The sequence below is a fragment of the Schistocerca cancellata genome, unplaced genomic scaffold (genome assembly GCF_023864275.1).
Source record: "Schistocerca cancellata isolate TAMUIC-IGC-003103 unplaced genomic scaffold, iqSchCanc2.1 HiC_scaffold_636, whole genome shotgun sequence".
Taxonomy (NCBI): Eukaryota; Metazoa; Arthropoda; class Insecta; order Orthoptera; family Acrididae; genus Schistocerca; species Schistocerca cancellata.
In genome coordinates this window covers 1-13,102 of record NW_026046647.1, presented here as the reverse complement: position 1 = coordinate 13,102, position 13,102 = coordinate 1, and the positions used below count along the sequence as shown (strand labels likewise).

Here is a 13,102-nt window from a genome sequence, read left to right as displayed (position 1 = left end):
TCTTCAGCACGGTCAAAATGGCAGGGCTCGTCCGGGATTTGAACCCGGGACCTCCTGCACCCAAAACAGGAATCATACCCCTAGACCAACGAGCCACCTGCCTGGAGCAGTCAAGTTAATCCCAGGTAGTGGACCTCACAGGGAACACAAACTTTTACGTGAATTCGCAAGATAAACGCTTTCTGCAGGCAGCACTCACCACTGATGAGAAGAATATTAAAGGCAACGAATAAAAAGCGAAATAACTTCATCGAACACTGCTTATGAACAGCCGGCAGTGCCTCAGTTTCGGTATGTGGTTTCTCAGGGTTAAGAGAAGGCGAATGCACTAAACAAAAGAACATCGGGAAACCAAGCACCAACTCATAACGAAAAGATTGCACAATATACTGCAAGTAAAATTTACAGAAGACGGATACTGAAGACGCCGCAGACAAAAGAATTATTCTATCCAGTAACGATTATCTAGGAAGCGTAAATTGCATGTGCTGCTCCACCACACAACTTCTTTTGATACTGTTTTACTTATTCTAAATTTTCATTGCCTGATCGTCTCTAGAATACTGTGTGGTATCACCTGGTTTCCAACAGCGATAGTAGTAAGTAAATCGACTACAAAGTCTTTCAAAGTAGGTCAGACACCAAAAAAAAAAAAAAAAAAAAAAAAAACGGAGCTGCGCGTAGCTCATGTCATTCTGCTTTCAAACGTGAATCAGCGGCTGGGAGTAGTGGCGTACTCCTGTAATCCAAGCTACTGGGAGGCTGTTGTGTGGGAGAGATCTGGAAACAACTACAGATTCGGCCGTTCCATGAGCTCAGGAATGGCCGCGATGCCTTCATCGAGCTCTGCAGATCGACATATGACAGCGTGGAAATTTCGGCGAGCGGTGGCTAAGGGTTAAGAGAAGCCAAACGCACTAAACACAAGAAAGTCGGGAAACCGAAGCTCATAACGAAAAGATTGCGGAATGCAGTGCGGAAGCAAAACTTCGAGAAGACCAACTCTGAAGCCATCGGCGCGCTAGGAATTATTCCTCGCAAGAAGCGATCATGTAGGAAGCGCGAGTCGAGGGTGTCGCTCGACCACACAATAAATTTTTGCTTAAACCAAATTTGCAATACCGGTTCGACACTAGAATACTGCGCCTTGGTTCTTCGAAAAGCGATAGTAATAAGCACGTCGACTGCAGTGTCATTTAGGGTAGTGAGTCAGACATGGGGAGGATATAAGGCGGGTGGAATATGCAACGACAGGGGGCATTGCAGGGCGGGCGCCGACTTCTTGCGCTGCGGCGCGCCGGTGCCGGCGGCGGCCTGGCTGGGCTGCTGGTGCCTCCATGTAGAGCTGCCGCCGAGCCCAGGCACCGTGCCGCTAACGAAGCGATTGCCTTTGGTGACATCTTTTGCAATAACGACTGCGCGAATCGACGGTATCTCGTAAGGAAAGAAAGAGCAGCAGCTGCCGCCGAGCCCAGGCGCCGTGCCTAACACGCAGAAGGTCCCCGGTTCGATTGCGGGCGGAAACCCGTTTTCGTCGCACTCAGCAAGACACTTGCTACGATCTCTGCTGTGACCATTTAAATCAACTTCAAACGTTCCACCAGCAGGGTGCACATGGCTCAAATGAAACATGAAACTGTTTCAGAACTGGTTGTCGGATTTTAGCGCTGACTTGGAGGCCTGGAAATGCGCGAAACAGCCGCCGCCATGCGATTTGTTACCACACCGTTGTACAAAACGCAAGAGCTCGTCCGGGATTTGAACCCTGTACCTCCTGCACCCGAAGCGGGAATCATACCCCTAGACCAACGAGCCTGTCCGTTCCGAAAACGCACTGCATGTGAATGACGCCATCTTTGATGGTCTCACCATGTAGGGCTGCAGCTCACCCAGTGTTCTCCCTGTCTGTCGCGGTTGGATTGTTTTCATCGACGTCTTTTACTATAGGAACTTCACGAATCGGAGGGAGCTCGTAGCCGATGCCCTTGCTAACACAGAAGAAAAACTGTTGCTATTACGAGTCTCCGGGTGGTACACGAAACGAACCGTCGTTTCCGTGGTGTAGCGGATATCACGTCTGCTTTACACGCTGAAGGTCCCCGGTTCGATCCCGGGCGGGAACACAACAATTTTAATCTATATTTCGGATTTCATTTCCGAGATGACCTCACGTCCGCGTATGCAGAGACAAGCAATGCCGTATGCTAGACGGATAGGGCGTCATTTTACTGTCAAATACTGTTGCTCTCTTATTGCACCGGTATTTGGTAACTGAGAACGCCCCTAGCTCCATTATGGCTGGCAAAATTTATAATCCGGTTCTTCAGGGCTACTTCAAGTGCGCTTGCTACTGGCTTTCCTGAGCTCACCCTACTCGCCTTGTCACAGCTCTGTCAAAGTGTGATGCTAACTAATAATGAGAAACTCTTGGCCACTCTCAATCTTACATGCCACCACCCCTTTGTTGTTGCCGTCGTTAGTAAGATGAGGGTAGACTGTCGCACAATTAAGCTTAATCTCCACTCACGGTGCACATATTCCGCAAAGACAACCTTGTTTTCCGTTGCATGCAAAATTACCGTCTGCGTTTCTACCGAATTCCACCTACGTACTTTACTGGTGCCGCATTCTTGTTATATCCACGTGCTATAACAGGCGTCTACTCTTCATTGAGGAGCTGCAACCGGGGCTGAGTTCCACCTACTCTTCAGCACGGTCAAAATGGCAGGGCTCGTCCGGGATTTGAACCCGGGACCTCCTGCACCCAAAACAGGAATCATACCCCTAGACCAACGAGCCACCTGCCTGGAGCAGTCAAGTTAATCCCAGGTAGTGGACCTCACAGGGAACACAAACTTTTACGTGAATTCGCAAGATAAACGCTTTCTGCAGGCAGCACTCACCACTGATGAGAAGAATATTAAAGGCAACGAATAAAAAGCGAAATAACTTCATCGAACACTGCTTATGAACAGCCGGCAGTGCCTCAGTTTCGGTATGTGGTTTCTCAGGGTTAAGAGAAGGCGAATGCACTAAACAAAAGAACATCGGGAAACCAAGCACCAACTCATAACGAAAAGATTGCACAATATACTGCAAGTAAAATTTACAGAAGACGGATACTGAAGACGCCGCAGACAAAAGAATTATTCTATCCAGTAACGATTATCTAGGAAGCGTAAATTGCATGTGCTGCTCCACCACACAACTTCTTTTGATACTGTTTTACTTATTCTAAATTTTCATTGCCTGATCGTCTCTAGAATACTGTGTGGTATCACCTGGTTTCCAACAGCGATAGTAGTAAGTAAATCGACTACAAAGTCTTTCAAAGTAGGTCAGACACCAAAAAAAAAAAAAAAAAAAAAAAACGGAGCTGCGCGTAGCTCATGTCATTCTGCTTTCAAACGTGAATCAGCGGCTGGGAGTAGTGGCGTACTCCTGTAATCCAAGCTACTAGGAGGCTGTTGTGTGGGAGAGATCTGGAAACAACTACAGATTCGGCCGTTCCATGAGCTCAGGAATGGCCGCGATGCCTTCATCGAGCTCTGCAGATCGACATATGACAGCGTGGAAATTTCGGCGAGCGGTGGCTAAGGGTTAAGAGAAGCCAAACGCACTAAACACAAGAAAGTCGGGAAACCGAAGCTCATAACGAAAAGATTGCGGAATGCAGTGCGGAAGCAAAACTTCGAGAAGACCAACTCTGAAGCCATCGGCGCGCTAGGAATTATTCCTCGCAAGAAGCGATCATGTAGGAAGCGCGAGTCGAGGGTGTCGCTCGACCACACAATAAATTTTTGCTTAAACCAAATTTGCAATACCGGTTCGACACTAGAATACTGCGCCTTGGTTCTTCGAAAAGCGATAGTAATAAGCACGTCGACTGCAGTGTCATTTAGGGTAGTGAGTCAGACATGGGGAGGATATAAGGCGGGTGGAATATGCAACGACAGGGGGCATTGCAGGGCGGGCGCCGACTTCTTGCGCTGCGGCGCGCCGGTGCCGGCGGCGGCCTGGCTGGGCTGCTGGTGCCTCCATGTAGAGCTGCCGCCGAGCCCAGGCACCGTGCCGCTAACGAAGCGATTGCCTTTGGTGACATCTTTTGCAATAACGACTGCGCGAATCGACGGTATCTCGTAAGGAAAGAAAGAGCAGCAGCTGCCGCCGAGCCCAGGCGCCGTGCCTAACACGCAGAAGGTCCCCGGTTCGATTGCGGGCGGAAACCCGTTTTCGTCGCACTCAGCAAGACACTTGCTACGATCTCTGCTGTGACCATTTAAATCAACTTCAAACGTTCCACCAGCAGGGTGCACATGGCTCAAATGAAACATGAAACTGTTTCAGAACTGGTTGTCGGATTTTAGCGCTGACTTGGAGGCCTGGAAATGCGCGAAACAGCCGCCGCCATGCGATTTGTTACCACACCGTTGTACAAAACGCAAGAGCTCGTCCGGGATTTGAACCCTGTACCTCCTGCACCCGAAGCGGGAATCATACCCCTAGACCAACGAGCCTGTCCGTTCCGAAAACGCACTGCATGTGAATGACGCCATCTTTGATGGTCTCACCATGTAGGGCTGCAGCTCACCCAGTGTTCTCCCTGTCTGTCGCGGTTGGATTGTTTTCATCGACGTCTTTTACTATAGGAACTTCACGAATCGGAGGGAGCTCGTAGCCGATGCCCTTGCTAACACAGAAGAAAAACTGTTGCTATTACGAGTCTCCGGGTGGTACACGAAACGAACCGTCGTTTCCGTGGTGTAGCGGATATCACGTCTGCTTTACACGCTGAAGGTCCCCGGTTCGATCCCGGGCGGGAACACAACAATTTTAATCTATATTTCGGATTTCATTTCCGAGATGACCTCACGTCCGCGTATGCAGAGACAAGCAATGCCGTATGCTAGACGGATAGGGCGTCATTTTACTGTCAAATACTGTTGCTCTCTTATTGCACCGGTATTTGGTAACTGAGAACGCCCCTAGCTCCATTATGGCTGGCAAAATTTATAATCCGGTTCTTCAGGGCTACTTCAAGTGCGCTTGCTACTGGCTTTCCTGAGCTCACCCTACTCGCCTTGTCACAGCTCTGTCAAAGTGTGATGCTAACTAATAATGAGAAACTCTTGGCCACTCTCAATCTTACATGCCACCACCCCTTTGTTGTTGCCGTCGTTAGTAAGATGAGGGTAGACTGTCGCACAATTAAGCTTAATCTCCACTCACGGTGCACATATTCCGCAAAGACAACCTTGTTTTCCGTTGCATGCAAAATTACCGTCTGCGTTTCTACCGAATTCCACCTACGTACTTTACTGGTGCCGCATTCTTGTTATATCCACGTGCTATAACAGGCGTCTACTCTTCATTGAGGAGCTGCAACCGGGGCTGAGTTCCACCTACTCTTCAGCACGGTCAAAATGGCAGGGCTCGTCCGGGATTTGAACCCGGGACCTCCTGCACCCAAAACAGGAATCATACCCCTAGACCAACGAGCCACCTGCCTGGAGCAGTCAAGTTAATCCCAGGTAGTGGACCTCACAGGGAACACAAACTTTTACGTGAATTCGCAAGATAAACGCTTTCTGCAGGCAGCACTCACCACTGATGAGAAGAATATTAAAGGCAACGAATAAAAAGCGAAATAACTTCATCGAACACTGCTTATGAACAGCCGGCAGTGCCTCAGTTTCGGTATGTGGTTTCTCAGGGTTAAGAGAAGGCGAATGCACTAAACAAAAGAACATCGGGAAACCAAGCACCAACTCATAACGAAAAGATTGCACAATATACTGCAAGTAAAATTTACAGAAGACGGATACTGAAGACGCCGCAGACAAAAGAATTATTCTATCCAGTAACGATTATCTAGGAAGCGTAAATTGCATGTGCTGCTCCACCACACAACTTCTTTTGATACTGTTTTACTTATTCTAAATTTTCATTGCCTGATCGTCTCTAGAATACTGTGTGGTATCACCTGGTTTCCAACAGCGATAGTAGTAAGTAAATCGACTACAAAGTCTTTCAAAGTAGGTCAGACACCAAAAAAAAAAAAAAAAAAAAAAAACGGAGCTGCGCGTAGCTCATGTCATTCTGCTTTCAAACGTGAATCAGCGGCTGGGAGTAGTGGCGTACTCCTGTAATCCAAGCTACTGGGAGGCTGTTGTGTGGGAGAGATCTGGAAACAACTACAGATTCGGCCGTTCCATGAGCTCAGGAATGGCCGCGATGCCTTCATCGAGCTCTGCAGATCGACATATGACAGCGTGGAAATTTCGGCGAGCGGTGGCTAAGGGTTAAGAGAAGCCAAACGCACTAAACACAAGAAAGTCGGGAAACCGAAGCTCATAACGAAAAGATTGCGGAATGCAGTGCGGAAGCAAAACTTCGAGAAGACCAACTCTGAAGCCATCGGCGCGCTAGGAATTATTCCTCGCAAGAAGCGATCATGTAGGAAGCGCGAGTCGAGGGTGTCGCTCGACCACACAATAAATTTTTGCTTAAACCAAATTTGCAATACCGGTTCGACACTAGAATACTGCGCCTTGGTTCTTCGAAAAGCGATAGTAATAAGCACGTCGACTGCAGTGTCATTTAGGGTAGTGAGTCAGACATGGGGAGGATATAAGGCGGGTGGAATATGCAACGACAGGGGGCATTGCAGGGCGGGCGCCGACTTCTTGCGCTGCGGCGCGCCGGTGCCGGCGGCGGCCTGGCTGGGCTGCTGGTGCCTCCATGTAGAGCTGCCGCCGAGCCCAGGCACCGTGCCGCTAACGAAGCGATTGCCTTTGGTGACATCTTTTGCAATAACGACTGCGCGAATCGACGGTATCTCGTAAGGAAAGAAAGAGCAGCAGCTGCCGCCGAGCCCAGGCGCCGTGCCTAACACGCAGAAGGTCCCCGGTTCGATTGCGGGCGGAAACCCGTTTTCGTCGCACTCAGCAAGACACTTGCTACGATCTCTGCTGTGACCATTTAAATCAACTTCAAACGTTCCACCAGCAGGGTGCACATGGCTCAAATGAAACATGAAACTGTTTCAGAACTGGTTGTCGGATTTTAGCGCTGACTTGGAGGCCTGGAAATGCGCGAAACAGCCGCCGCCATGCGATTTGTTACCACACCGTTGTACAAAACGCAAGAGCTCGTCCGGGATTTGAACCCTGTACCTCCTGCACCCGAAGCGGGAATCATACCGCTAGACCAACGAGCCTGTCCGTTCCGAAAACGCACTGCATGTGAATGACGCCACCTTTGATGGTCTCACCCTGTAGGGCTGCAGCTCACCCAGCGTTCTCCCTGTCTGTCGCGGTTGGATTGTTTTCATCGACGTCTTTTACTATAGGAACTTCACGAATCGGAGGGAGCTCGTAGCCGATGCCCTTGCTAACACAGAAGAAAAACTGTTGCTATTACGAGTCTCCGGGTGGTACACGAAACGAACCGTCGTTTCCGTGGTGTAGCGGTTATCACGTCTGCTTTACACGCAGAAGGTCCCCGGTTCGATCCCGGGCGGGAACACAACAATTTTAATCTATATTTCGGATTTCATTTCCGAGATGACCTCACGTCCGCGTATGCAGAGACAAGCAATGCCGTATGCTAGACGGATAGGGCGTCATTTTACTGTCAAATACTGTTGCTCTCTTATTGCACCGGTATTTGGTAACTGAGAACGCCCCTAGCTCCATTATGGCTGGCAAAATTTATAATCCGGTTCTTCAGGGCTACTTCAAGTGCGCTTGCTACTGGCTTTCCTGAGCTCACCCTACTCGCCTTGTCACAGCTCTGTCAAAGTGTGATGCTAACTAATAATGAGAAACTCTTGGCCACTCTCAATCTTACATGCCACCACCCCTTTGTTGTTGCCGTCGTTAGTAAGATGAGGGTAGACTGTCGCACAATTAAGCTTAATCTCCACTCACGGTGCACATATTCCGCAAAGACAACCTTGTTTTCCGTTGCATGCAAAATTACCGTCTGCGTTTCTACCGAATTCCACCTACGTACTTTACTGGTGCCGCATTCTTGTTATATCCACGTGCTATAACAGGCGTCTACTCTTCATTGAGGAGCTGCAACCGGGGCTGAGTTCCACCTACTCTTCAGCACGGTCAAAATGGCAGGGCTCGTCCGGGATTTGAACCCGGGACCTCCTGCACCCAAAACAGGAATCATACCCCTAGACCAACGAGCCACCTGCCTGGAGCAGTCAAGTTAATCCCAGGTAGTGGACCTCACAGGGAACACAAACTTTTACGTGAATTCGCAAGATAAACGCTTTCTGCAGGCAGCACTCACCACTGATGAGAAGAATATTAAAGGCAACGAATAAAAAGCGAAATAACTTCATCGAACACTGCTTATGAACAGCCGGCAGTGCCTCAGTTTCGGTATGTGGTTTCTCAGGGTTAAGAGAAGGCGAATGCACTAAACAAAAGAACATCGGGAAACCAAGCACCAACTCATAACGAAAAGATTGCACAATATACTGCAAGTAAAATTTACAGAAGACGGATACTGAAGACGCCGGCAGACAAAAGAATTATTCTATCCAGTAACGATTATCTAGGAAGCGTAAATTGCATGTGCTGCTCCACCACACAACTTCTTTTGATACTGTTTTACTTATTCTAAATTTTCATTGCCTGATCGTCTCTAGAATACTGTGTGGTATCACCTGGTTTCCAACAGCGATAGTAGTAAGTAAATCGACTACAAAGTCTTTCAAAGTAGGTCAGACACCAAAAAAAAAAAAAAAAAAAAAACGGAGCTGCGCGTAGCTCATGTCATTCTGCTTTCAAACGTGAATCAGCGGCTGGGAGTAGTGGCGTACTCCTGTAATCCAAGCTACTGGGAGGCTGTTGTGTGGGAGAGATCTGGAAACAACTACAGATTCGGCCGTTCCATGAGCTCAGGAATGGCCGCGATGCCTTCATCGAGCTCTGCAGATCGACATATGACAGCGTGGAAATTTCGGCGAGCGGTGGCTAAGGGTTAAGAGAAGCCAAACGCACTAAACACAAGAAAGTCGGGAAACCGAAGCTCATAACGAAAAGATTGCGGAATGCAGTGCGGAAGCAAAACTTCGAGAAGACCAACTCTGAAGCCATCGGCGCGCTAGGAATTATTCCTCGCAAGAAGCGATCATGTAGGAAGCGCGAGTCGAGGGTGTCGCTCGACCACACAATAAATTTTTGCTTAAACCAAATTTGCAATACCGGTTCGACACTAGAATACTGCGCCTTGGTTCTTCGAAAAGCGATAGTAATAAGCACGTCGACTGCAGTGTCATTTAGGGTAGTGAGTCAGACATGGGGAGGATATAAGGCGGGTGGAATATGCAACGACAGGGGGCATTGCAGGGCGGGCGCCGACTTCTTGCGCTGCGGCGCGCCGGTGCCGGCGGCGGCCTGGCTGGGCTGCTGGTGCCTCCATGTAGAGCTGCCGCCGAGCCCAGGCACCGTGCCGCTAACGAAGCGATTGCCTTTGGTGACATCTTTTGCAATAACGACTGCGCGAATCGACGGTATCTCGTAAGGAAAGAAAGAGCAGCAGCTGCCGCCGAGCCTGCCGCCGAGCCCAGGCACCGTGCCGCTAACGAAGCGATTGCCTTTGGTGACATCTTTTGCAATAACGACTGCGCGAATCGACGGTATCTCGTAAGGAAAGAAAGAGCAGCAGCTGCCGCCGAGCCCAGGCGCCGTGCCTAACACGCAGAAGGTCCCCGGTTCGATTGCGGGCGGAAACCCGTTTTCGTCGCACTCAGCAAGACACTTGCTACGATCTCTGCTGTGACCATTTAAATCAACTTCAAACGTTCCACCAGCAGGGTGCACATGGCTCAAATGAAACATGAAACTGTTTCAGAACTGGTTGTCGGATTTTAGCGCTGACTTGGAGGCCTGGAAATGCGCGAAACAGCCGCCGCCATGCGATTTGTTACCACACCGTTGTACAAAACGCAAGAGCTCGTCCGGGATTTGAACCCTGTACCTCCTGCACCCGAAGCGGGAATCATACCGCTAGACCAACGAGCCTGTCCGTTCCGAAAACGCACTGCATGTGAATGACGCCACCTTTGATGGTCTCACCCTGTAGGGCTGCAGCTCACCCAGCGTTCTCCCTGTCTGTCGCGGTTGGATTGTTTTCATCGACGTCTTTTACTATAGGAACTTCACGAATCGGAGGGAGCTCGTAGCCGATGCCCTTGCTAACACAGAAGAAAAACTGTTGCTATTACGAGTCTCCGGGTGGTACACGAAACGAACCGTCGTTTCCGTGGTGTAGCGGATATCACGTCTGCTTTACACGCTGAAGGTCCCCGGTTCGATCCCGGGCGGGAACACAACAATTTTAATCTATATTTCGGATTTCATTTCCGAGATGACCTCACGTCCGCGTATGCAGAGACAAGCAATGCCGTATGCTAGACGGATAGGGCGTCATTTTACTGTCAAATACTGTTGCTCTCTTATTGCACCGGTATTTGGTAACTGAGAACGCCCCTAGCTCCATTATGGCTGGCAAAATTTATAATCCGGTTCTTCAGGGCTACTTCAAGTGCGCTTGCTACTGGCTTTCCTGAGCTCACCCTACTCGCCTTGTCACAGCTCTGTCAAAGTGTGATGCTAACTAATAATGAGAAACTCTTGGCCACTCTCAATCTTACATGCCACCACCCCCTTTGTTGTTGCCGTCGTTAGTAAGATGAGGGTAGACTGTCGCACAATTAAGCTTAATCTCCACTCACGGTGCACATATTCCGCAAAGACAACCTTGTTTTCCGTTGCATGCAAAATTACCGTCTGCGTTTCTACCGAATTCCACCTACGTACTTTACTGGTGCCGCATTCTTGTTATATCCACGTGCTATAACAGGCGTCTACTCTTCATTGAGGAGCTGCAACCGGGGCTGAGTTCCACCTACTCTTCAGCACGGTCAAAATGGCAGGGCTCGTCCGGGATTTGAACCCGGGACCTCCTGCACCCAAAACAGGAATCATACCCCTAGACCAACGAGCCACCTGCCTGGAGCAGTCAAGTTAATCCCAGGTAGTGGACCTCACAGGGAACACAAACTTTTACGTGAATTCGCAAGATAAACGCTTTCTGCAGGCAGCACTCACCACTGATGAGAAGAATATTAAAGGCAACGAATAAAAAGCGAAATAACTTCATCGAACACTGCTTATGAACAGCCGGCAGTGCCTCAGTTTCGGTATGTGGTTTCTCAGGGTTAAGAGAAGGCGAATGCACTAAACAAAAGAACATCGGGAAACCAAGCACCAACTCATAACGAAAAAGATTGCACAATATACTGCAAGTAAAATTTACAGAAGACGGATACTGAAGACGCCGCAGACAAAAGAATTATTCTATCCAGTAACGATTATCTAGGAAGCGTAAATTGCATGTGCTGCTCCACCACCACAACTTCTTTTGATACTGTTTTACTTATTCTAAATTTTCATTGCCTGATCGTCTCTAGAATACTGTGTGGTATCACCTGGTTTCCAACAGCGATAGTAGTAAGTAAATCGACTACAAAGTCTTTCAAAGTAGGTCAGACACCAAAAAAAAAAAAAAAAAAAAAAAAACGGAGCTGCGCGTAGCTCATGTCATTCTGCTTTCAAACGTGAATCAGCGGCTGGGAGTAGTGGCGTACTCCTGTAATCCAAGCTACTGGGAGGCTGTTGTGTGGGAGAGATCTGGAAACAACTACAGATTCGGCCGTTCCATGAGCTCAGGAATGGCCGCGATGCCTTCATCGAGCTCTGCAGATCGACATATGACAGCGTGGAAATTTCGGCGAGCGGTGGCTAAGGGTTAAGAGAAGCCAAACGCACTAAACACAAGAAAGTCGGGAAACCGAAGCTCATAACGAAAAGATTGCGGAATGCAGTGCGGAAGCAAAACTTCGAGAAGACCAACTCTGAAGCCATCGGCGCGCTAGGAATTATTCCTCGCAAGAAGCGATCATGTAGGAAGCGCGAGTCGAGGGTGTCGCTCGACCACACAATAAATTTTTGCTTAAACCAAATTTGCAATACCGGTTCGACACTAGAATACTGCGCCTTGGTTCTTCGAAAAGCGATAGTAATAAGCACGTCGACTGCAGTGTCATTTAGGGTAGTGAGTCAGACATGGGGAGGATATAAGGCGGGTGGAATATGCAACGACAGGGGGCATTGCAGGGCGGGCGCCGACTTCTTGCGCTGCGGCGCGCCGGTGCCGGCGGCGGCCTGGCTGGGCTGCTGGTGCCTCCATGTAGAGCTGCCGCCGAGCCCAGGCACCGTGCCGCTAACGAAGCGATTGCCTTTGGTGACATCTTTTGCAATAACGACTGCGCGAATCGACGGTATCTCGTAAGGAAAGAAAGAGCAGCAGCTGCCGCCGAGCCCAGGCGCCGTGCCTAACACGCAGAAGGTCCCCGGTTCGATTGCGGGCGGAAACCCGTTTTCGTCGCACTCAGCAAGACACTTGCTACGATCTCTGCTGTGACCATTTAAATCAACTTCAAACGTTCCACCAGCAGGGTGCACATGGCTCAAATGAAACATGAAACTGTTTCAGAACTGGTTGTCGGATTTTAGCGCTGACTTGGAGGCCTGGAAATGCGCGAAACAGCCGCCGCCATGCGATTTGTTACCACACCGTTGTACAAAACGCAAGAGCTCGTCCGGGATTTGAACCCTGTACCTCCTGCACCCGAAGCGGGAATCATACCGCTAGACCAACGAGCCTGTCCGTTCCGAAAACGCACTGCATGTGAATGACGCCACCTTTGATGGTCTCACCCTGTAGGGCTGCAGCTCACCCAGCGTTCTCCCTGTCTGTCGCGGTTGGATTGTTTTCATCGACGTCTTTTACTATAGGAACTTCACGAATCGGAGGGAGCTCGTAGCCGATGCCCTTGCTAACACAGAAGAAAAACTGTTGCTATTACGAGTCTCCGGGTGGTACACGAAACGAACCGTCGTTTCCGTGGTGTAGCGGTTATCACGTCTGCTTTACACGCAGAAGGTCCCCGGTTCGATCCCGGGCGGGAACACAACAATTTTAATCTATATTTCGGATTTCATTTCCGAGATGA

General features: G+C 49.4%; 10 non-coding genes across 10 annotated transcripts; 5 read left to right on the top strand and 5 right to left on the bottom strand.

The window, feature by feature from the left end:
* Window positions 1-23: 23 nt before the first annotated feature.
* Trnap-ugg (transfer RNA proline (anticodon UGG)) lies at window positions 24-95 on the bottom strand. Its single transcript has one exon. It is a non-coding gene; the product is annotated as a tRNA-Pro (tRNA).
* Window positions 96-2,050: 1,955 nt separating this feature from the next.
* Window positions 2,051-2,123, top strand: Trnav-uac (transfer RNA valine (anticodon UAC)). The gene has a single exon. It is a non-coding gene; the product is annotated as a tRNA-Val (tRNA).
* Window positions 2,124-2,727: 604 nt separating this feature from the next.
* Window positions 2,728-2,799, bottom strand: Trnap-ugg (transfer RNA proline (anticodon UGG)). Its single transcript has one exon. It is a non-coding gene; the product is annotated as a tRNA-Pro (tRNA).
* Window positions 2,800-4,752: 1,953 nt separating this feature from the next.
* On the top strand, window positions 4,753-4,825 carry Trnav-uac (transfer RNA valine (anticodon UAC)). The gene has a single exon. It is a non-coding gene; the product is annotated as a tRNA-Val (tRNA).
* Window positions 4,826-5,429: 604 nt separating this feature from the next.
* Window positions 5,430-5,501, bottom strand: Trnap-ugg (transfer RNA proline (anticodon UGG)). The gene has a single exon. It is a non-coding gene; the product is annotated as a tRNA-Pro (tRNA).
* A 1,953-nt stretch (window positions 5,502-7,454) lies between these two features.
* On the top strand, window positions 7,455-7,527 carry Trnav-uac (transfer RNA valine (anticodon UAC)). Its single transcript has one exon. It is a non-coding gene; the product is annotated as a tRNA-Val (tRNA).
* A 604-nt stretch (window positions 7,528-8,131) lies between these two features.
* Trnap-ugg (transfer RNA proline (anticodon UGG)) lies at window positions 8,132-8,203 on the bottom strand. The gene has a single exon. It is a non-coding gene; the product is annotated as a tRNA-Pro (tRNA).
* Window positions 8,204-10,281: 2,078 nt separating this feature from the next.
* Trnav-uac (transfer RNA valine (anticodon UAC)) lies at window positions 10,282-10,354 on the top strand. The gene has a single exon. It is a non-coding gene; the product is annotated as a tRNA-Val (tRNA).
* Window positions 10,355-10,959: 605 nt separating this feature from the next.
* Window positions 10,960-11,031, bottom strand: Trnap-ugg (transfer RNA proline (anticodon UGG)). The gene has a single exon. It is a non-coding gene; the product is annotated as a tRNA-Pro (tRNA).
* Window positions 11,032-12,987: 1,956 nt separating this feature from the next.
* Window positions 12,988-13,060, top strand: Trnav-uac (transfer RNA valine (anticodon UAC)). The gene has a single exon. It is a non-coding gene; the product is annotated as a tRNA-Val (tRNA).
* The last annotated feature ends 42 nt before the right edge of the window (window positions 13,061-13,102 follow it).